Raw genomic sequence first — 24,140 nt, forward strand, 5'->3', positions numbered from 1 at the left:
AGTCATTTCAGAAGAGATCAAGAGTCAGAGAGGGCTCAGTGCAATGAAGAACATTATCACCTCCAGGACATCAGGAAAAGCTAACCTAGGCTGTAAGTGGTTAAACATCATCATCTCCATCAAAGTTATTGTCCCATGGCCTGTGTGGAATGAGACAATGGATTCAAACCAAATACTTGTGGCCAAACAATAAGTACAAAATAGCCCACTATCACAACTGGCATTGGTTAGCATTGGAGATCATATCAATTGATCCTCAGAGATGTTCTCTCCTAAGTCAAGTGTGAGTCACTCTGACAAGACAGCATGTGGAGAAGCTTGCATTACCACCACCGTTTCTCTATCAGTTCTGTAACTCCATTCTTGAGCATCAATCCATACATTCACGCAAAGGGTTGAAATGCAGCTCAAATAGAAATGGCATGGATGATATCTCTTCCCTAGGGTGACCATACATCTCATTTTGGCTTGGACAGTCCCCTTTCCAAGCTTAGTCCCAGATGTCACAACTTTTTTGGCAAAACTAGACATTTGTCCATTTGCTCTTGCCCTAGAAATGTGCGGAGGAATGTTCAGACAAGAGCAAATTGGACAAATGCCTAGTTTTGCTAAAAAAGTCATAACGTCTGTGACATCAGCTTTGGCTGTCAGCCCCGCAGGGCAGGGTTCAGGAGAGCAGCAATGACGGGCTAGCCTGAGCCACCTGGTGTCACCACTTACCTGGTGAAATGGAAAATAAATTCTGAACAAGAGTAAAAGAAGGAATATGGAACACCAAGACCTCAAGTTTTTACACTCCATGATTTTGGACACAGTTTCCTTTGCAAGTGTCCCTCACCTTTGAATGCAGACCCAGGTATAGCACATTCTATTGGGCAAACACTTGGAATACCTCTTTTATGATTCATTTGCCTTAACAAAGTGTCAGCTCTTTCATTACACAGCCAAGGTGGGTGGCGCAAAAGGAAAGGGGCCAAAGTCAACTGGATAAAGAGTCAACAACTCCAGTATAAAAAATAGACTTATCCGTTAACAAAACAATTAAAACAATTACTTAAATAGTCCAGGGTGTATTGTCGACTAGTTCCCAAGTAATTTTAACCTACTTGTTGACAGGTTATGTGGATTTTCACATGCTAATTTATCAGTACATTAAAAAATAACTGAATAGCCCAGTGTGTATCCTTGTCTGGTTCCCAAGCAACTTAACTTACACATTGACAAGTTATGTGGATTTTCACATACTTATTTACCACTTCAAATCAAAATGTACTTACCATAGTAGCCTCTGTATCATATTACATATAGAAAGTTCTTCTTACAACACTCAATAAATGGTCTCATATGTGTGCCATAAACCTTAGCTGTTTGCCAAAGCTGTGAAGAAACAGAGAAGCAATGAAAGAGATGGTTTTCTTAGGCCTACATTAAAAATGTACTGTAGACTGAGGATGCAGAAAGAAATTCTGTTTGTCGCAGAGGGCTGAAGTGTACTAGTCTGACCGAATAATAGCAACATTTGCACCTGCGTGGTGCCTCTTCAATCAAAAATTTCAAAGTGCTTTACAAAGTATTTTTTTATCCAGCTCCTGTTCAATGTATACATATATGATAATCACCTGTAAAATCGGTGAATCAAAGAAAAGAAAGCTTTAAACCCCATTTTCAGAAGCATCCTCTAATTTTGGGTGCCTTGGTTCTTGGTTTTCCAGTTTTAAACACTTTAAAGTGCTCTCAAGCTGGTCACCCAACATATCATTCAAAATTAGTGGCCAATTCTGAAAATATTGTTCTAAATAATAATGTCTACCTCTTATATTGCACTTTTCATCAGTTGATCTCGAAGTATGTTAAAATAGAAATAAGCATCATTATTCCCATTTTACAGATAGGTAAACCAAGGCACAGAGAGGGGAAGTGACTTAGCCCAGGTCACTCAGCAGGCCAGTGCCAAGCCAGGAACAGAATCCAGGTGTCTGGAGTCCATATCCACTGTGCTACCAACTAGACCATGCCCAAGGATGCATAGCAATTTACTGGCATGACAAGGAATGGAACACAAAGGTCCTGGGCTCCTAGTCCCATGATACAGCCACTAAATAATCTTTTACTACCCTTAGCTATTAGGTAAGAAACCAAAAAGCACAATTAGCAGCCATGATAATACTGAAAGATACTGATGCCTTGTATCCATATTATGATACAGAATTAATATTAGTATTAGATGAGAACCTACAAAAAGGAAGATACCTTTTTAAACTGTAGCAGCTACAATACTGCAGCACTAACCGTTGATTCTTTCCAGACTCTCTAAAACAATAGAAAATAAAAGTCAAATGTTAATCTTGAGCACTATACCAGAAACCACCCACTTTGCACTTCACTCTGAGCTCCTTTCACAGAACAAAAGGTTTTCTCTGGGAAGAAAGAAGGCTCAGTGACTCTGTAAATCAGAATATTGTCCCAGATTAACGAGCCATTCATGAAGATGGGTTGATGTTTTCAAAAGTGTTTTGACTCCAATTTCCGGTAGATGTGGTTACAAATGAACTCTTTGCATGGCTAAATACTGGAAAGATTAAACACAGACACTGTCACTCCACCTTTCCAAAGATCATATTATACAATCTGGGTACTGGTATGAAAGCAGGTATAAGAGTTTCACAATGAGAATTTGGTTAATTCCCATCAAGATTCAAGTCTCTTCATGCAAGTGATATCAATACTTTTTAACATTAAACGTAAGTAAACTTTTTGTTCATATCAACACCATTGCACAGCACACACGCACATATATACACACACACACACACACAGCCCTATGGCAAATAGTTCTTTGTAATTTAAAGGAATTCCATCTACTAGTCTGAGATTTTATATTTAGAATTTGTTAAACGTAAAAAAGCTTTAATAAGAATAAGAATTTAATAAGAACAGAAATGTTTCAAGAGTTTATGTTTTAAAATTGAAATTGTTGTATTTGCTAGTCCAGATAAGTAAAAGTGACTAGAAGGAAAGTTAACTAGTCCAACTTCACCTTCCAAACTGAGAGGAACATGAAATAAGTAAACAGAATATATAGCAAATTTAATTTTCTTTTAAAATATGTTCCAGTTTCAATCATTCTGAGTTGTTATTACCAATAGGACTAAGGATGATGTTGGGGTTCTCTTTATTTTTATCTTTGGCTCTGCTCTGGCTGCTTTGTGCTGTTCTTGTTGTGCAAAACACCCCTAAAGCCAACTTAACCAGTCCCCCTGCAATGGGAAACTTTGCAAGGCACAATATTGCCATAATAGTTCCTACCCGCTTCCTTGGAGATCAGCATAGTTCATACTTTGCAACAACCCCTGGCTCCAGGTATAGTCCCTTGTGGACATAAATCAGACCCACCCTCAGGCTGCTCTAACTCATGCCAAGAGCATCAGCGGATGCTTATCAGATGCAGAATCCAGATGCTACAAGGGTGGCTTAAAGGCACGTCTACCACTCTTTCCACCCCCATCTCATATTGAGCCTAGTTCAGCTGCACCAGAATATCTCCCCCAGCCCCATCTGCTAACTGTTCATATTTTACTGATGTAAGGAGAAAAATCCCTGAAGGCATTAATAACAGAATGTTACTGATTCATTCTGTGTTATGGTGTTTTGTGTCATCTCACTGTGATTCTGAAATACCACTAATGGAACAATGAACCTACCTCCCCATTACAGTAACAACAGCTGCTGGTTTGGAGATTAGTGACAGAATTTGGAAAGCACCTTTATAGTGAAGTGTTGCCATATTCTTTCCAAGCATTTCTGGTGGTATTCATTTAATCCCATTCGCATCACCATAATAATTGCCAGTTAAGACGTCATCAAACTCAGCACTTCAGGCAATTATATGGCAGCACAGGATAGGCTGCTGTGCTGGTCTTGAATCATCATTAGTGTAAAGTATCACCTTAACAAACAGTCCTTTGAAAAATGATGTGTCTGCCTGCTGGACTGGTGGTCACAAGGAAATATGCATGACTGTGTTCTATATGGGTACAAGTCATTTCATCCATCATTTTAACTCTGCTTTGGAATAAAATGTTTTCCCTTTACAAACTCCCCTTCCATATCCCAGGACACACTCTGCAGTCACAAAAACTGGTGTTCTGGAAGTTGAATTCACTTTTCCATGTAAGCCCGTCTTAATAACTGGCACTCACTGTGGGAAAGTAAAATACACGGAACCTTTCCCCTAAGAAAGTCTATACTCCCCGCTTTGGTTAGCAGGAGGAATAAAAGTCCTAAAGCCAGGTCCTCCAAGCAGTAACTTACTATGCTTCTCAGAAAGCTCTCAAGATATAACTCCATCAAAATATTATCAGAGGCAATGGGTAGTTTTACTGTTGCAGTGTTCCCTAGGGTATCATTGTCTGTAATCTGATTAGACTAGTAGAAAAGGGGATACTTTTGTAATGAATAATACTCAAGATGAGCCTGGAGTAGAAATGTGCTGGGTGATGTTACTGAGGCAAATGAGAATATACTACTGACCACCTGACCATGATGGTGATGGTGACTGTGAAATGTTCAGGGAGATTAGACAGGCAGTACAAATAGAAAACTCAATAATAATGGAGGATATCAACTATCCCCATATTGACTAGGTATGTGTCACCTCAGGACGGAATGCAGAGATAAAGTTTCTAGACACCATTACTAAATGCTTCTTGGAGCAGCTAGTCCTGGAATCCACAAAGGTGGAGGCAATTCTTGATTTAGGCCTAAGTGGAGCACAGGTTCTGGTCCAAGAAGTGAATATAGCTGAACCGCTCGGTAATAGCAACAATAATGTCTGGGTAGTTAAATTCTATTAGAATTCTTTGAGGAGGTCAACAAACATGTGGACAAGGATAATCCAGTGGATAAAGTGTATTTGCACTTTCAGAAAACCTTTGACAAGGTCCCTCACCAAGGGCTCTTAAACAAAGTAGACAGTCATGGGATAAGACAGGAAACAAAGGGTAGGAATAAATGGTCAGTTTTCACAGTGGAACGAGATAAATAGTGGGGTCCCCCAAAGATCTATACTGGGGACAGTGCTGTTCAACATATTCATTAATGATCTAGAAACAGGAATAAACATTGAGGTGGCAAAATTTGCAGTCGATACAAAATCAATCAAGATTATTAAGTACAAAGCAGACTGTGAAGAATTAATCATGGATCTCACAAAACTGGGTGACTGGCCAACAAAATGGCAGATTCAATTCAATGTTGATAAATGCAAAGTAATGCACATTGGAAAACATCTTCCCAACTATACATACAAAATGATGTAACCACTCAAGAAAGAGATCTTGGCGTCCTTATAGAAGTTCTCTGAAAACATCCACTCAATGTGCAGCAGCACTCAAACAAGCTAACAGAATTTTACGAACCATTAGGAAAGGGATAGATAATAAGACAGAAAATATAATGCCTCTGTATAAATACATGGTACACCCACACCTTGAATAAAGTGTGCAATTTTGGTCATCCCATCTCAAGAAAGATATATTAGAATTGGAAAAGGTACAGAGAAGGGCAACAAAAATGATTAAGGATATGGAACAGCTCCCATGTGAGGAGAGATTAAAAAGACTTAGGAAAGAGATGACTAAAGAGGGATATGATAATCTATACAATTGTGACAGGTGAGGAGAAAGTGAGTAAGAAAGTGTTATTTCCTCCTTCACATAACAAGAACCAGGAGTAACCAAATGCAATTAAGCTGCAGGTTTAAAACAAACAAAAGGAAGTACTTTACACAACACGCAGTCAACCTGTGGAACACATTGCTGGAGTTTATGAAGGCCAAAACTATCACTGGGTTCAAAAAAGAATTAGATAAGTTCATGGAGGATAGATCCATCAATGGCTATTAGCCAAGATTATCAGGGATGCAACCCCATGCTTTGGGTGTCATTAGCCTCTGACTGCCAGAAGCTGGGAGTGGATGATGGGTGATGGATCACTTGATGATTACCTGTTCTGTTCATTCCCTCTGAAGTACCAAGCATTGGCCACTGTCGGAAGACAGGATATGGGGTTAGATGGACCATTGGTCTAACCTATGTTAGTGAATATGAACTGTCTATGCCAACTATACTGCTATTCATTGCTTGTGTTATGTGATTGGGTCACCAAATTCACATGATAGTTCTGCTCTTTCCTGATGGTATGGGTGAAACTTTTTGAACAGGAAAATAACAAAAAATGAAGAAGTTTCCAACATGACTCTTTAAACCAATAAATACTTGGGACCTGTTCAATTTGCAACTCTAATTGAAATAAATGGGAACTGTGGGTGCTCAGCATTTCTGAAAAATCAGACTCTTGGACCAAGAATTTAAAAAAAAAGTCGAGACTCACATTTTCATGAATACTTGATAACCGTTCATATGATTTTGCTTCTGAGGAACATAAAATGCAGATGTGTTGTGAGGTTATTTTGACCAAATATACATGAATGGCTTTTAAAAATATTCAGCTTTCTCTGGGGTGTAGCACAATGACAGTCATGAAGTCTTATGTGGCTACAGAGCTATTATAAACTTGAATCTGAAACTTGTCTGAGGTCTGAAGTTCAGTTTTACCCCATTTATTTTTTTTCTTTTTCATTCACCTTAGAGCAGTGTTTCCCAAACTTGTTCTGCCACTTGTGCAGGGAAAGCCCCTGGTGGGACTTGCCACGTCCACAGGTTCAGCCGATCGCGGCTCCCAGTGGCCGCGGTTCGCTGCTCCAGGCCAATGGGAGCTGCTGGAACCGGCAGCCAGTATGTCCCTCAGCCCACACCACTTCCTGCAGCTCCCAAACCCCGGCAAGTTTGGGAAACACTGCTCTACAGTTATGACCTGAACACTATGGGCCAGATTCTCAGGGTATGTCTACACTGCAATTGTCTGACCAGTGTCAGGGGCCTTTCTTTGCTCTACTGCAATGCGCAGAAATTCTATGAAGCAGAGAATCCAGGGCTCCAGAAATACACTAATGTGTGACTACTGTTGAGCCAGTAGTATAATAATATCAATAATATTTCTTAGATTGTATACTGTGGGGTATCTGTGTCTAGCTTTGTGTTCATACATTGGGTACCAAAGACGGGCCTTAGTACTGACTGGGGCCTTTGTGTACTGTGTAATATTATTAAAAATTAATATCAGAAGTTGACAGACAAAAGACAGAATGGTGTCTTGTGGTTAGATCAGGGAGCTGGGAGTGAAAATTATTAGGTTTTTTTCTGTATCTGCCCCAGAGCTTGCACGAGACTGGTTAAATCTGTGCTTCAGTTTACACTGAATAAAGTGGAGGTAATTAACTTACCTACATCATGGGATTTCGTGAAAATGTAGATTAACGAAAAGTGCTTTGAGGTCTTCTGGTGAAAGGCACTGGTAAAGGTGCAGAGGTTTAATAAATATCTGCTCTTGTTGGCGATACATCTAAATCACTGATTCTTCACAATGTGTGTAGCAAGCAATGGTGTTTGATTTAATTTGATGCATACAGCAGTTTTGTCTCTTCTACTAGTAAGATGGGGGAAAAACACTGCAGAGATGCTCCTGGTGCCTTAGAAATGTGTTATTTAGTACTGTGCAGAGCTGTGTCAACATGAAGAGCTTTTTTCCTGTTCAGTTTTGTTCATGACATGCACTGAAGCCAATTTAAAAATCCATGTTAATACATTTTTAATTTTCTATTGCCATTTATGACCCCATTCAATATAATTTGAAACTTTCACAAAGGAAATGACACTCTAAAGTGCATAAAGCATATAAAATTATATCTATTTGAACTGCATTTCTACCAATTAAGCAATTTTGTAGGTTACAAAAAATGCAAATAGTTTATAAGTTAATAAAAATATAAAAAAGAATAACCATGACTATAGAGTTTTCTGGCATACAATAGCTAATGCTTCCTTATCCACTGAGATTTACTGCATTTTACTGCCAGATATAAACACATTTGGTTGCACCTGCATGCTACAAAATGATGTCCAGTGTCTGTTTAGTTAATCATATGCTCAGTATGCATCCCTGGCCGCAGGAATTACTGAAGTACAGTGACAAAACATAACAGGAATCACATATTGCAGATATTATACAGTAACTTGAAAATAAATGGTTTTACAATGCATTTTCCTGATGTTCTCTTTAATATATTAGTACAATGTATATACACACACACACAACATATGCCACACAATCCAAGCTATGGTAAATTCAAGCAATTACAAGCAGAGGCATGAACCCAAATACAGCAGCTGTTACTCTTTCATGTATTCTACAGGAAACCAATTTTTTTCTACTCCAGACGCTAACAAATGCCAGCAAATGGCAACTGTTTGCCCATTACCTCTGAAATTATTTTCAAATAATTTGCAGCAAATAGTCCTTTCATCTCTTTTTCTCCTTCCAAAATATCTATGAAGAGATCAGTTTACACAAATATATCCATCACCCTAATTTATTCACTAAATAGTCTTTTGATTTTTGTTACTCTAGGAATTGATTGAAAATAGTTGAAATGCAAGCTGTGCTCCTTAATTGTGGCTCACTGGAGTCACAGAGTTGGCATGAGGGGAGAACAGGTTCTATATGTGACTCGCCTTGGGCTTGGCATTAATCCCTTGGGATCTCTGTGGATCGATGAGATTGTAAGCCAGTTCTGTGTCTTGTTATGTTAACCTAGGGGAGGGGGGAGCAAACTCCACCACCCAATGGAATAATGGTGGCGAAAGCTCTGACTTCCTCCCTGTTAGCCCTTTCCCTTCCATTTTCTAGCAGGAGGAGACAACCTGGATTTATATTGATATCATGTGTAACAATCATGGAGTCATTAACTATTATGAGTTAGTCTAGGTGCTAAATTCCTGGTGGAAATTACAATAGAGTTAGTGAGTCTGGCAGCACATGTGAGTCTCAAGAAGTACAACAAAGGGGAGTATGAAAGCTCAGAAAAGGGCACTTGCATTATTAACTACAGAGAAGCAAAATTGATGGGGAACATGGGGCATTACTGCAACAATTTCAAGGGTGAAAGCATTTTGTTTTTCTTTATTTCTTTACAAATCTCTGGTGGCAAATATAACACTTGCAAGTATAACCAACATCTGTGGTGAAACTCTGACCTACATTGAAATTAATAGGAGTTTTGCCCTTTGACTTCAATGGGTCCAAGATTCCACCCTTTGTGTCTTAATGGATAAATCCTTACAATTAAATAGTTAATTAAATATAATTAATGAATGCAAATCCTGAGGTGCTATTTTTTTATTTAAAAAAAAAATCACATATTGTTTTCTTTCCCCACTGTGTCAAGGAAGCAATTACATTTTCAACAATGAATTGCTTTTAATGTCCAAAAATATTCTATGCTGAACAAAAATATTTAAATAGCCCTTTTTGGGGAGTAAGCAAGGCCAATATATACAATGTACGGTGCAAGAATCTTTTACATGAAACTGTGTACACAGTACAAATAGTTTTGTGGCCAGAAGATTATTAGCAAGAGTTCTGTGGATGCACTATACACATAGTAAGGGTTTGTTTAAACTCTGTAGAAACACTGTATGATATCATATTGTATTATCTGAAAACAAGTGAGACTCAGAATTGTTCTGAGATCCAAAAGGAGATGAGAGGCAAACCAGTTGAAAGTCTCTGGGTGAAGATAAAGGAGGAAAACACGGGTGACTTCCTGGTCGGGGTCTACTATAGGCTACCAAATCAAGAGGAGAACAAATAACAGAAATAACCAAAACACAAGTAATGTGGGAATTTAACTACCCAACAAACTGTTGGAAAGTAATATGGCAAAACACAAAATTTCCAATAAGTTCTTGGAATGTACTGGGGACAACTTATTTCAGGTGAAGGAAATAACCATGGGTGCAGGAGTTTTAGACTTGATTTTGGCTAAAAGGGAAGAATTGGCTGTGGAGCTGAAGGTAGAAGGCAATTTGGATTAAAGTGATTCTGAAATTATAGGATTTCATGATTTTAAGGAAAAGAAGTAGTGAACGCAGCAAAACAAGGACAAGAGAATTAAAAAAGACTTTCACAAACTCAGTGAACTGATAGGTAATGTCCCATGAGAAGAAAAAGTAAGGGAAAAATGAGTTCAAGAGAGATGGCAGTTTCTCAAAGAGACAATATTAAAGGCACAACAGCAAACTATCCTGATGTGAAGGGAAAATATACAGAGTAGTAAGAGGCCAATATAACTCCATCAGAAGTACTTTTATAACTTGACAATCAGAATGGAATCTACAAAACATAGAAACTTGGACAAATTGCTAAGGATGAATAAAAAAGAATAGTGCATGCTAGGAAAAAAATCAAAAAGGGACAAAATGAGTTACACCTTGCAAGGGACATAAAACCATTAAGTTCTATGAATACATTAGGAACAAGAGAAAGATGAAGGAAAGTGTAGGTCTAATACTTAGCAGGGAAGGAGAGCTAATAATGGATGACATCAAGGAGGCTGATGAGTTACTGCCTATGTTGCTTCAGTTTTCATTAAAAAGGTTATTTGTGTCCTGATGCTTAACACAATTAATATTAACAACAAGGGACAAGGAACAAAGGACAGAATAGGGAAAGAATAGATTAAAGACTCTTTAGCTAAATTAGATGTATTCAAGTTGGTAAGATCTGATGAAATTCAATCTAGGGTACTTAAGAAACCAGCTGAAGCAATCTCAGGACCATTAGCAATTGTCTTTGAGAACTCACAAAGGACAGGTTAGGTCCAAGAAGACTGAAGGGCAAACATAGTATTTATCTTTAAAAGGGGAAACAAAGAGGACCTTGGGTATGATGCAGAGGCCCCTTGATAAATTCTCCCTATTCTTTGTAAACAACTCATCTTAGACCTGACAAACTCACTACTCCAAACACATGTCTTGCAGAGTATTTATCCAAAAGGGATCTATGTAAGTTATATACAGAAGGCTCAAACTTATCTAAACTCAATCATTGTGAGATGAATGTACAGGTAATATTTAAGGAATAATGTAACTATATTGAAAGTATGCTTTATGGTCTTGGAGTAAAAGTTAGTCACCATATGTCTCAGTGATGGCCATTCAAGTAGCAGAGAGTTGGCTCCCTGGTGAGCCGGTCATATAATGCAAGGCTCAATTGTCTAGTCTTGTTCCATCCAAGACTATCAATGGAAAACCCTCAGAGACATCTGCACACAATCAAAACCACTTGGATGTAAAAAAGAACATTATAACATACAGGAGATTGCCTTGCCTATGAATTGAGACAAAAGACTGTTTCAGAATAAACAGAGTGGTTAGTGGCACTCTGTATCTATTCAGTGAGGAAACATCTTGTGGACTAAGGGTGTTTTCATGAAAGTTTGGATCCTGATTCCTGTGAAGACAGCCAGCTCTACCACAGACTGTACTTGGGGACATGGTGGAAACCTACTTTATGATATGGTAAAAGTAACTATTAATAAGAGTAGGCCTTTGTTTGCACTTTATGATTTTGTTTTGTATTGTAACCATTTGTTTCCATCACTCACTCTCTTCTTCCTAGTTGAATCTTTGTTCATTCTTAAATAAACCTTTTGTTTATTGTAAGTGCCATGTGATATACAGGAGTGATTTAAGGTAAAACTAGTAGACTACACTGGATACACTGCTGCTTTGGGGTCAGAGGATCTGGGATCTTTATGATTTTAATGTCAGGGGCTGGATATCACAGAGGTATGATTCAAGGGAACTTGGGTGCACCTCTTGTTAACCTGCAGGGCAAAGACAGGACTGGCATAGGCCAGAAGAAAGTGATTGAGTGATTAACAGACTGATGGTATTAGGGAGCCAAAACTCAGCCAGCACAGGCAAGGCTAACTCTTGCTAGGGGCAGTGGGTAACACAGTGCCTCACTATCCTGGGTCCCCCAAGAACCATCATACCAGGAATTATAGACCAGTCAGCTTAACTTCAATACCTGGAAAGATGATGGGCCAATTATTATAACAACAAGAATGAGAATAAATGGATATAAACTGGCCATCAACAAGTTTAGGCTTGAAATTAGATGAAGGTTTCTAACCACCAGAGGAGTGAAGTTCTGGAACAGCCTTCCACGGAGAGCAGTGGGGGCAGAAAACCTAACTGGCTTCAAGACTGAGCTTAATAAGCTTAGGGAAGGGATGATATAAGGGGACTGCCTAGAGTGGCATGTAGCCAATTTGCGACTGCTAGCAGCATATATCTCCAATGGCTGGTGATGGGACACTAGATGGGGAGGGCTCTTAGAGAATTCTTTTCCAGCTTTCTGGCTGGTGGGTCTTGCCCACATGCTGAATGTCTAACTGACTGCCATATTTGGAGTTGGGAAGGAATTTTCCCCTGGGTCAGAATGACAGAGACCCTGGGGGGTTTTCCCTTCCTCTGCAGCATGGAGCATAGGTCACTTGCAGGTTTAAACTAGTGTAAATGGTGGATTCTCTATAACTTGACATGTTTTAATCAGTGGTTCTCAACCAGTGATATGTGTAACCCTGGGGACACAGAGGTCTTCCAGAGGGTACATCAACTCATCTAGATCAGGGATCGGCAACCTTCGGCCTGCGGCTCGCCAGAGTAAGCACCCTGGTGGGCCGGGCTGCTTTACCTGCTGCGTCCACAGGTTTGGCCGATTGTGGCTCTGACTGGCCACGGTTCACCTCTCCAGGCCAATGGGCGCTGCGGGAAATGGCGCAGACCAAGGGATGTGCTGGCCGCAGCTTCTCACAGCCCCCATTGGCCTGGAACGGTGAACCATGGCCAGTGGGAGATGTGATTGGCCGAACCTGCGGACGTGGCAGGTAAACAAACCGGCCTGGCCCGCCACGGGGTTACCCTGGCGGGCCATGTACCGAAGGTTGCTGATCCCTGATCTAAATATTTGCCTAGTTTTACAATAAATTACATAAAAAGCACTAGTGAAGTCAGTACAAACTAAAATTTCATAGAGAACATAACTCGTAGATGTTGCTCTATATACTAGAGTGCCTTGGGAGTGCCCCAAGGGTCGGTGCTGGGGCTGGTTTTATTCAATATCTTCATTAACTATCTGGAGGATGGTGTGGACTGCACCCTTAGCAAGTTTGCAGATGACACTAAACTGGGAGGAGTGGTTGATACGCTGGAGGGTAGGGATAGGATACAGAGGGACCTAGACAAATTAGAGGATTGAGCCAAAAGAAATATGATGAAGTTCAACAAGGACAAGTGCAGAGTCCTGCACTTAGGACGGAAGAATCCAATGCACTGTTACAGACTAGGGACCGAATGGCTGGGCAGCAGTTCTGCAGAAAAGGACCTAGGGGTTACGGTGGACGAAAAGCTGAATATGAGTCAACAGTGTGCCCTTGTTGCCAAGAAGGCTAATGGCATTTTGGGTTGTATAAGTAGGGGCATTTCCAGCAGATCGAGGGATGTGATCATTCCCTTCTACTCAGCACTGGTGAGGCCTCATTTGGAGTATTGTGTCCAGTTTTGGGCCCCACACTACAAGAAGGATGTGGATAAATTGGAGAGAGTCCAGCGGAGGGCAACAAAATGATTAGGGGGCTGGAGCACATGACTTATGAGGAGAGGCTGAGGGAACTGGGATTGTTTAGTCTGCAGAAGAGAAGAATGAGGGGGGATTTGATAGCTGCTTTCAACTACCTGACAGGGGGTTCCAAAGAGGATGGATCTAGACTGTTCTCAGTGGTAGAAGATGACAGAACAAGGAGTAATGGTCTCAAGCTGCAGAGGGGGAGGTTTAGGTTGGATATTAGGAAAAACTTTTTCACTAGTAGGGTGGTGAAGAACTGGAATGGGTTACCTAGGGAGGTGGTGGAATCTCCTTCCTTAGAGGTTTTTAAGGTCAGGCTTGACAAAGCCCTGGCTGGGATGATTTAGTTGGGTTTGGTCCTGCTTTGAGCAGGGGGTTGGACTAGATGACCTCCTGAGGTCCCTTCCAACCCTGAGATTCTATGATTCTATGATTCTATGATACACTGAAATATACAATATTTATATTTAAATCAATTTATTTTATAATGATATGGTAAAAATGAGAAAACGAGCAATTTTTCAGTAATGGTATGCTGTGACACTTTTGTATTTTTATGTCTGGTTTTGTAAGCAAGTAGTTTTTAAGTGAGGTGAAATGGGGTATGCATGACAAATCAGACTCCTGAAAGGAGTACAGTAGTCTAGAAAGACTGAGAACCATTGTTTTAAATCATGATTTGAGGACTTCAGTAACTCAGCCAGAAGTTATGGGTCTATTATAGGAGTGCGTGGGTGATGTTCTATAGCCTGCAAAATGCAGGAGCTCAGACTAGATGATCATGATGGTCCCTTCTGGCCTTAAAGTCTATGAGTCTATTAAACAATCAGTTTGTTGGCACACAGAGGATAATAGAGTGTTAAATAATAGCCAGCATGGATTTGTGAAGAACGAATCACGCCAAACCAATCTAATTTCCTTCCTTCCTTCTTGGTTACTGGCCTAGTGGATAGGGAAAAAGCATTACACATGATTGATCTTGATTTCAGTAAGGCTTTTGACACATTCCTACATGCCATTCTCATAAGCAAACTAGGGAAATGTGGTCCAGATTAAATGACCATAAGGTGGGTGCATAACTGTTTGAAAGATTCTACTCAAAGAGTTGTTATCAATGGTTTGCTGTCAAACTGGGGTGGGGGGATGTATCTAGTGAGGTCCTGCAGGGCTCTGTCTTGGGTCCAGTACTATTCAATATTTTCATTAATGACTTGGATAATGGAGTGGAAAGTATGCTTATAAAATTTACAGACATTAACATAGGAAGGGTTGAAAGCACTTGGAGGACAGGATTAGAGTTTAAAATGTCCTTGATGAAGAGGGGAAATGGTCTGAAATCAACCAGAATAAATTCAATAAAGACAAGTGCAAAGTACTAAATGCAGGAATGAAAAATCAAATACACAAATACAAAATGGAGATTATATGGGATCACAAATTGAATATGAGCCACAATGTGATGCAGTTCTGAAAAAAGATAATATAATTCTGGGGTATATTAACGTAAGTGTTATATGTATGATTCAGGAGATAATTGTCCCACTTTACTTGGCCTCTAGTGAGGCCTCAGATGAAGTACTGTGTCCAGTTTTGTGTACCACACATAAGAAAGATGTGGACAAAGTGGAGAGAGAGTCCAGAGGAAAGCAACAAAAATAATAAAAGTATTTAAAAAAACCTGATTTATGAGGAATGGTTAAAAGACCTGGGCATATTTAGTCTTGAAAAAACAGAAGACAGAGGAGGGACATAATAATGGTCTTATGTTTAGGGCTGTTATAAAGAGGATGATGATCAACTGTTTTCCATGTCCGCTGAAGGTAGAACAAGAAGTAATCATCTTAATCTGCAGTAAGGGAGATTTACGTTGGACATTAGAAAATATTTCCTAACTTTAAGGATATTTAAATATTGGAACTGGTTTCCAAGAGAGGTTGTGGAATCCCCATCCTTTGAGAGCTTTAAGAACGGGTTAGACAAACACTTGTCAGAGATTGTCTAGTTATACTTGGTCCTGCTTCAGCACCGGGAGCAAGACTAGATAATCTCTCAAGGTCCCTTCCAGGCCTAAGTTTCTGTGATTCTATGAAATCATATCATTAATGACTGCATGGTAATGCATATTCAAAAAGGTAGCAGAGTAAAGATTATACATATGTAATCTTAACTTTAGCATTCACTAAATTTTGAAGACTTAGTTATAGACAACCTTAATAATTCTGATCAGAGTTTTTTGCATTGTTTATAACTGTATTTTCCATCAATACAATTCTTGGTTAATATTTTCCTAAAGATGCCAAAAAAAAATCCCAACCAGGAAAAAACAAACTCATATAAAACAATAAAAACTGAGCCATGTGTTTAAATGGTTTAGCAGAACAAGTAATTCCATCGCTAATATTTTTTGTCACTTTGTCCCATTCTACTTAGTGTAGGATAGCAAGAGACAGAAGTCGGTAACACTATAGAGAGAATGACTGGATAGACAGATTGTTGGATAAGTTATAGAAGTAGTCTCTCTAGAAATAAAGCCAGAACAAAATTCACAATCTGTTCCCTATTTCTTTAAGTTCCTGTGAAATTGCCATATTAACCAATAGTCTCACAAAGCCAGATTCTACAATGTGGCAGTTATAGAGACACTCATTTAGAAAAGTGGACAGAGGTCCCTTGAAAAGCAGCTGTTCACTTATCTCTCATTTAGCAGTAATAGCAACTAGAGCTGGGTTCAGTGGCCAAACCGATTTTTTTTTCCCAAAAAGTGCCAAACCAGCTTGTTTGGGGTCAAAGAAAATGTTTTGTTAAACCTGAAATGCATTACTCATTTTTTGAGGGGTGAAGTGTTAGCCTCATTCTGAAAATGTCAAAAAATGTTTTGATTATTTTAGATTTATTGGCAAACAAATTGGCAAATTTGATCCAAATTTCTGAACTTTTTAGGTTTGTGTGAATCTGCATTTTCTGATGGAAAAAAAAAGTTTCATCTGAAAATTTTGCCCAGCTCTAGCACCAACTCACCAACCGGAGGAACTGTAATTAGGTGCTAGAGTGGCATACTGGAAGGCCTTCCAGTATGCCACTCTAGCACCTAGTTACAGCTTTTAATTGGACGCTACTTGGTCAATGTTCTATCCCAAACCAACGATCCTCCTGTGAACCCTGCCAACTCACATTCTGAGTGGTGCTGGTGTGGGGAGAGGGCACTTCCTTCTTGATTCCAGATTTGGGGACTCAGTTTACACCTGTTCACATGTGCTTGAATCACAGTAGTCCCATCTGCATCCCTAAAATACACTGGTTGATCAGTTAATTACATCTATCAAGCATTCCAAAATGACTGATACTAGAATGTGTGACACTGCTGGCTTCGCATTTGTCTGTATTTGCAGGTGAAGAATGAAAGTTGCTTAGCATCCTTTGCCTTGAAACATTTGAAACAACAAGAGAAAATATTTTGCTTTTCCATTAACTCATAAAAACACGTTTGCCACTATATCAAATGACATAGCACCAAATAATTTACAATTTAAAAAATGTTATCAAAACATTGGCTAGCCAATCAGGATTGTAACCACTTTACTTCCCCTCTTTCCCCTCTCCTTTGTCTGTCTGTGTTCTAGACTGGGAAGTCTTTAGGGCTGGGGCTATGCTTTCCTTTATGATTGTGCCATGCTTCACATATTGTGGGCACTTTCTAGAACAAATATTTTATCAATAAAAATGAATACGGTAATAATTTCTTATTAATCTTATTCCATTTACAGAAGACTTACAGTACAATTACCTAAATAAGTGTATTGTCAACAGTTACCTTTGTCAACCAAACATGTAATCTTATAAAAAGATATTTGTTTGACAAGACCTATTTTCCATAAAACCATGTTGTCTGATACTAGTTATACTAACAGCTTTTAATTCTTTACTGATGGTATCCTGTATCAGCCTTTCCATCATTTTGGTCAGGACTGATGTCTATCTAACTGGCTTATATGTACCTAAAACATTCTGTTTACTTTTTTTTTCTCCAATTTTTGGCACAATATTAGCTGTCCATGAGGAGAAAGCTTGCCCAGCTTCTGCCTGAGCCATATCTGATTCCAAGCTCTAAAGCACTTTTCACCAGCCTGCAATTTATTATAAAAATGTATATTCTATAATCCTAGATACAGTTTATACATGTTATATAAAAACTAAGGGACCTTTACACCACTTTGGCAGTATGAGAGGTCCTGGTGAAGGAGAGATAAGGGCCATTAGTGTAAATAAGAATTAGACCAATATGTTAGTAAACAAATATAAAAATGCTGAACTATTGCCATGGCATTTTAAACTATTTATAAACAGAAAATGTAGCAATATTTCAGTATCAGTAAGATTCTTTCTCCCTGAAAAGTGAGGTTTTCAGATTTTGGTTAGGATTTTTTTTTTTGAAGCAAAGCTAAATTGGTTCCAGCATTTCTCAACTAGCACATACCACAGCTCATTAACCAGTCACTTTTTCTACATACTTTGGTCTATCTCTGAGAAACCTCAATATAAAAATAAGCAATACAATGTTTATTGCAATATATTCTGTGCAGAAATACCATGGCTACAAAGACTAATATTTCACAGTCAAAACTGTTTCCACTCTTCTGAAATAAAAGTAATAAAAAAATCAATAATGAAGTTGCTACAGAGAGACATGAGACCTCATAAATTGATGTAACAATTCAGTGTGAGGGATATTCCAATTATCACACACGCTGTGAAGGATCCCTCAAGATGGTTTTGGGCCCTTGCTATAGATCAGTGGTTGGAAACCTGCGGCCCATGGCCCGTCAGGGTAATTCGCTTTCGGGCCGCGAGACAGTTTATATACATTGACTGTCCTCAGGCATGGCCACCCGCAGCTCCCGGTGGCAACGGTTCGCAGTTCCCGGCCAATCGGAGCTGCAGGAAGCGGTGGCCAGCACATTGATTAAGTGGATCAGCTGTGGGGTTTTGTTGGTGAATTCAAGCAACAAGCAAGTTCAGTTCATCTAAACAGAAAAATACAAGGAAATATCTGCATGTTGATAAAGTATTTCTGTAATTTATACACAAGTTAGGCATGGCTCTTAGGCTTTTTTTGTTCGTTGACAAAGTGTCCTTTAGTGCTGCAAAATCTGGGTTCCAGGAGACCCTCCTCTTCATTAATCACATTTCAGAGATCAGCACTTCTCTTTTTCTCTGGCTTCAAAAAGAGTTAATTTTTAAGCCAAATTTTGAGATCCTACCTAGTGTGATGTTAATGTGTTTAGAAGTGGTTGTGTACTTCATTTTGAGATCAAGCCCATCTAATTTCGAAAGGGAAAATTAAGCAAGAAATTAGGGCTTTGGCCTGTTAGGAGTACCACACTGCCAGCTGATGCAGTACCAGCCTCAGTAGCTTCAAAATCATCAGAACCCACTTTTGTTTACCTGAGGCTTTTGTCACTAACCCACCAGTCCCTTGTGAACACTCCAATTATCTTTGAAGGTTGTTTTTTGTTTGTTTGTTTTTAAAAGCAGATGATTAGATATATTACTTTCTGGCCAGTGATTGCTAGAAACTATGCAGGATGCATAAAGAGCTAAAGACACACATGTTGTACTTGTAACCCTTCTGTCAGTCAGAGTTGGCAGCAACAAGGGCCAGGTTCAGTATCTAGGGGTTCCTTTTCAACAATACAACACAAAAAAAACAGCTCGAGCCCAGTGACTTGGGACAATTACACCCCACCCCCTGGGCACCTCTAAGAGGCAATACTTCCCCTCTCGCAAACACAGAGTCTGAGTGTAGCAAAAAACTTTTCAAAAAAAGGAGGGAAGTAACTTGGCATTAATTTGGGAAAACACCACAAACAGGGTTCACAAACAAAAACCATGAGCAAAATACACGCCCCCCCAAGTAAGTTGGGCAGAGTCTTTTTCCCTCAGGTTCTTAAGTCTTGCAACCAAAAGTCCTTTTAACATGCCTGTCCCTTCTCTGAACCCCACTCACAGTTGCTGTCCTTGGTCAGAGTTCAGAAGTGCATCTGCAGAGTTCACCTCCCTGTGACATTCCATACCTTGGGGGACCTGTAACCCCTATATTCCTCATTTTCATATAATTGTGATCTTATATATAAAACATGCCTTGTAAGGTATCAGGGGAAAGGTTATGATCTGCTGAAAGTTATTTCTCTATCCATATATGTATATCATCAATGCATAAGAAGTTATGAGAATTGTGTAGTATGGTTGTCACTAAAACATGCTGTAAGTTGGGGGAATAAGCCAGATATTAGCTCCTCAGAGGCAACAGCAAGGAAAGTAACCAACGCCCGGGCAGGATGTCAAACAACCCATCAACAGCCATTGTCCAGCAAGGGAGCTACAATGCAATGACTCACCTGCATGAGGCCACGCCAGAGGAATTGCTCAACCTTGCTGGGAGAGACTCAGTAATGCTCACCTGACTCTGAAGGGGGGGAGGGGGGCAAAGCCAAGGGGGAGGAAAGGACATAATAAAAGGGAGAGACTTTTGCTATGCTTTCTCTCTCTCTTCCACCTACATCTACAGACACCACCACCACCAAGCAACTGAAGTGCTGATCAAAGGGGAGAGACAGGCTGAAGAGCAGCCAGCTTGTGGTGAGAAGCATCTAAGTTTGTAAGGACATCGAAAGTGCTAAGATGAGCTTAGAATGCATTTTGCTTTTATTTAATTTGTCCAAATCTGACTTGTTATGCTTTGACTTATAAAATCTTTATAGCTAATAAATTTGTTTGTTTATTCTACCTGAAGCAGTGTGTTTGGTTTGAAGTGTGTCAGAGGATAACAAGCCTGGGACAACAAGCCTTGGGATAACAAGCCTGGTACATATCAATTTCTTTGTTAAATTGATGAACTTATATAAGCTTGCAGCACCCAGCGGCCATAACTGGACACTGCAAAATGGAGGCTCCTAGGGTTGTGTCTGGGACTGGAGATATTGGCTAGTGTCATTTGCTTACAAGTAGCTGGGAGCAGCTTACATGCCAGAGGCTGTGCGTGAACAGCCCAGGAGTGGGGGTTCTCACAGCAGAGCAGGGTAAGGCTGGCTCCCAGAGTCAAGGACTGGAAAGGCCTAGCAGATCAGCAGTCCAGATAACACCAGAGGGGAACGTCACACTCTTACCCTGGGTGGAAGTAAGAAGGCACCTTACTCTCTCTGCTGCCTGAGCACTTGCTAGCCGCACCTCTCTGCCAGCTGCCCTGCTGGCCAATCGTCAGACTTCCCTGCTAGGCTCCGCTCAGCCAGCTGCCCTGCTGGCCGATTGCCATGCCTCTCCACCAGCCGCCCTCTCTTCGGGGCTCTGCTCTGCCATTTGCTGCATCTCTCCACTGGCCACCCTGCCAGTTGCTAGTCAAGATGTCTTCAGATCCCACCACTTAATACAGATCTCAGTGAAAAAGCCTCATTGCTGGTGCACACTGGTCAGTATCTTGAATCAGAGACACTGTCCCACTAATACTAAGACCTAGATATTAGTGATTTCAGCATGTAACAAGACTCCCAATTGAGTCTAAATTAACTCTTTTATTACACAACGGAGATAGGAAGGGTCAAATGGTGTCTGAGAATCTTCAGCAGGGCCCACACCACTAGGTACAAGTACCTATCGCCACCCTCTTTCAACTCACTGGGCTTTGGAACCCATGTCCCCTGCCTAGTGAGTGAAGTTTAGGTGAGGGTGAGTCCCTCCATAGGGATATGCCAAGTACAATTCTGCTGCCCTCGATTCACACAAGGATAACAACCCTTTATTACTCCCACCCCAATAACAAGAAGCCTGGGGATCCAACACCAGGCAAAAGCGATCTTTTGTGCAAGCAATCCCATCCTGCTGAGCACCTTGGCAGGGTAGGTGTGCCCATATAAATGAGATCAGCTCCTGAAGTCCTCTTGCACAGGTCATCGCTCGATGTCAGCAGAGAGCTCATTCAGACTCTGCTTACATCCTCAAAGAAACATTTTTTTCTTCCTTGGATTTGTACATATCCATTATCAGTCAAGATAATGTAGCACACGAAAAAATGCAGTGTGGATATAAAAATGAAAAAGAGAACAATTCATTACAGTTTGATGGTAGTTTTACTTTCATTGTCACTTAAAATGAAAGGGCCTCTTTTCTCACACAGCTAAGGGATCAGGCTACTGATTTGAAATCTTTGGATATGTGCTCATTATTATTGTTTTTAGTTAGTGGTGTTCTTTAACTAGGCCCTGTTATGCAGGTTGTACATTTATGGGTTAGCTTACATTTATTTTCCAGCTTCATTTGTCCAGCAAAGGCTCTTTTTTGGGGTGTGTGGGGGGGGAGTACATTCCATTTTGTTTTGTTTTGTTTTAACGCACTTATTTAATGCACTTTATTTTAATGCACTTTAATGCACTTCTTTTCTATGCCAATAGCTTTTGTTCCAAAAAAATTGCCAAAACACCACATTTTGGGGATGCTGGAAATCCAGCTCCTTTCAAAATTTCAGTGCTTGAGCCCTATACTATAACTAATGATGGATGAATTAAAAAAAGGTTCTGTCTGTCTAGCACAATCAGGAGTGTGAGATTGGGTTCAGAAGCTTATCAAAAATGTTTCTGAACTGCAGACGGGCCCAAGTTGCAAAATTCAGATGTACATTCAAATATGGTGCAGTATGGATGTTTTAGACATGTGGTTCTGTTTTGTCTCACAGCAGAGATAGAATCCAGCCATGCAATTCTGATCTAGGCCAACACTCATCCACAACATTCAGGATATGTTTGGAGCTGGGATCTTGTCTTGGGCCCATTTCTATTTTGATTTAGCCAGATCGATAAGATCTGGAAAAAAGGGATCGAAACTGAACAAGAAGAGTTGGCTCTAATGATATTTTGGATCTTCTGGTCTCAGACAGAACAAAAGGAGAGGCAGGAGAAAACAACAAATAGAGGGAGAAAAAGATTAATCAAATATTTGAGGACTTTCAAAAAGGTTCCAAAAATGGGGAAAGATTCAGGGGAGGTAGATAGATTATTTTTTATTGAAACCATTCCTGCACAAGATCCCACAAGATGTACATTCCTCCTTCTGATATTAAATTGGGCCACTGCCCCGTAAATAAAAAGTCCAATGCGGAGATTTGTTATGTGTCAAACTGCTTAGTGATTACTTTATAGCCAGCTCCATACATTATTCATTGTTTCTTCAAGCTATATTACATGTATATTATTCTCTCTCACACACACACACACATATTATAAAAAATGTACAAAACATTACCTAGTTAAGACAGTGTCATTAATAATGTAGCATCAGGGTATCCAAATGAAGTAGGTGACACTGCATAGTGTAAGAACCCCAACTCCTTAAATCTGGCCAGAGCCCTCAATTAAAATAAAAATGCCCGATCCTCTTGAGCTGGAGCCAGGCAGGACCACCAAAAACATTTTTTAATTTTCACTTTCAATTTCTCCTAGCCTCTTTCAAACCACCAAGGGCAACCCAGCAAGTTGAGAACAAGAGACTTATTCTGCAAAACATGTTGTTCACAAAACACTTTAGAGAGGTGATATAAATCCTGCATCATTCTCCCCATAGTTCAGCTGGTGAAACTAAAGTACAGGGAAGTTAGGTGATTTTTTTTCCCCAAGGTCTCCAAGTAAAACACTGATCTGGGAATAAAACACAGGTCTCTTGACTCAGGTGCCCTAACCACTGGACAACAATTCCCACCCAATATCAAGCCATCTTTCACTTTTTTGCAGGAGGGAGAAGAATAAAAACATAGTTTCTTTTTCCTTCTGAATATATTCTGGCATTTCCTCTGCAGTGGACTTCAAGAGACCAACTCCACAGCTATATTTTTTTCATAGAAGAAGTTCTGCTCCAAACCCTAGCTTATTTTTCTTGTAAGCCCTCCAGAATTTAAAGGCTTTTCATTTCTCTCTCCCTTTTGAAAAGCCATTTCTAGTCTATTCCAATTCCAACCTAGGGTCTTATTTTAGATTTCCTGGACATTTTGTTATTCCAACTGTCAGGGCATGTAAACCAACATTCTTCTTCCCCGGATGGAGATGAAAACAAAGAGAAAGCTGATTCCTGGCTGAGCAAGAGAAAAGAAGCAAAGAACTTTTTCACTGTTCACATCAAAGAAGCCAGGAGGTTCCTGAATTTCATGATCACCACATACCACCCTAGGCTCTATGTATTTACTTGCTTAATCTGCTTGTGGATTTGGAGAAATGTTTAGACTGAACAAATCCTAACCTGAGTACTGGTATCCATAGTAACAGTCCTCAGAGTAACAGGAAGATATAGAAGACTAACACCTCTAGCACTCAAGGAAGGGTAAGATAACACTTGGTACATTCATTTACTTGAGTTCCACTTTACCGGCATTCAATGGAAAATATACTTAGGCAGGGATTGGCAAGAAAGCTTGATTAAAGAGAGAACCAACCAAACACTGAATGCAAGTTTTTGGAGAGTCAGAAAATTGTGGTTCACTTATTTGTTGTGTTATTCTCTGAAATTCTGATCCA

The 24,140-nt window shown here is 39.8% G+C and overlaps 1 long non-coding RNA gene across 1 annotated transcript in view; it reads right to left on the minus strand.

Annotated features, from left to right (window-relative positions):
* Positions 1-1,284: 1,284 nt before the first annotated feature.
* LOC120403533 overlaps positions 1,285-24,140 on the minus strand; it is a 33,214-nt gene continuing 10,358 nt past the window's right edge. Inside the window, exons 2-3 of the long non-coding RNA XR_005597575.1 lie at positions 2,251-2,310; positions 1,285-1,377 (exon numbers count right to left, since the gene is read on the minus strand). This is a non-coding gene — a long non-coding RNA (uncharacterized LOC120403533). The remainder of the gene's footprint in view (positions 1,378-2,250; positions 2,311-24,140) is intronic.

This window comes from Mauremys reevesii, linkage group 4 (genome assembly GCF_016161935.1).
Source record: "Mauremys reevesii isolate NIE-2019 linkage group 4, ASM1616193v1, whole genome shotgun sequence".
Classification (NCBI taxonomy): Eukaryota; Metazoa; Chordata; order Testudines; family Geoemydidae; genus Mauremys; species Mauremys reevesii.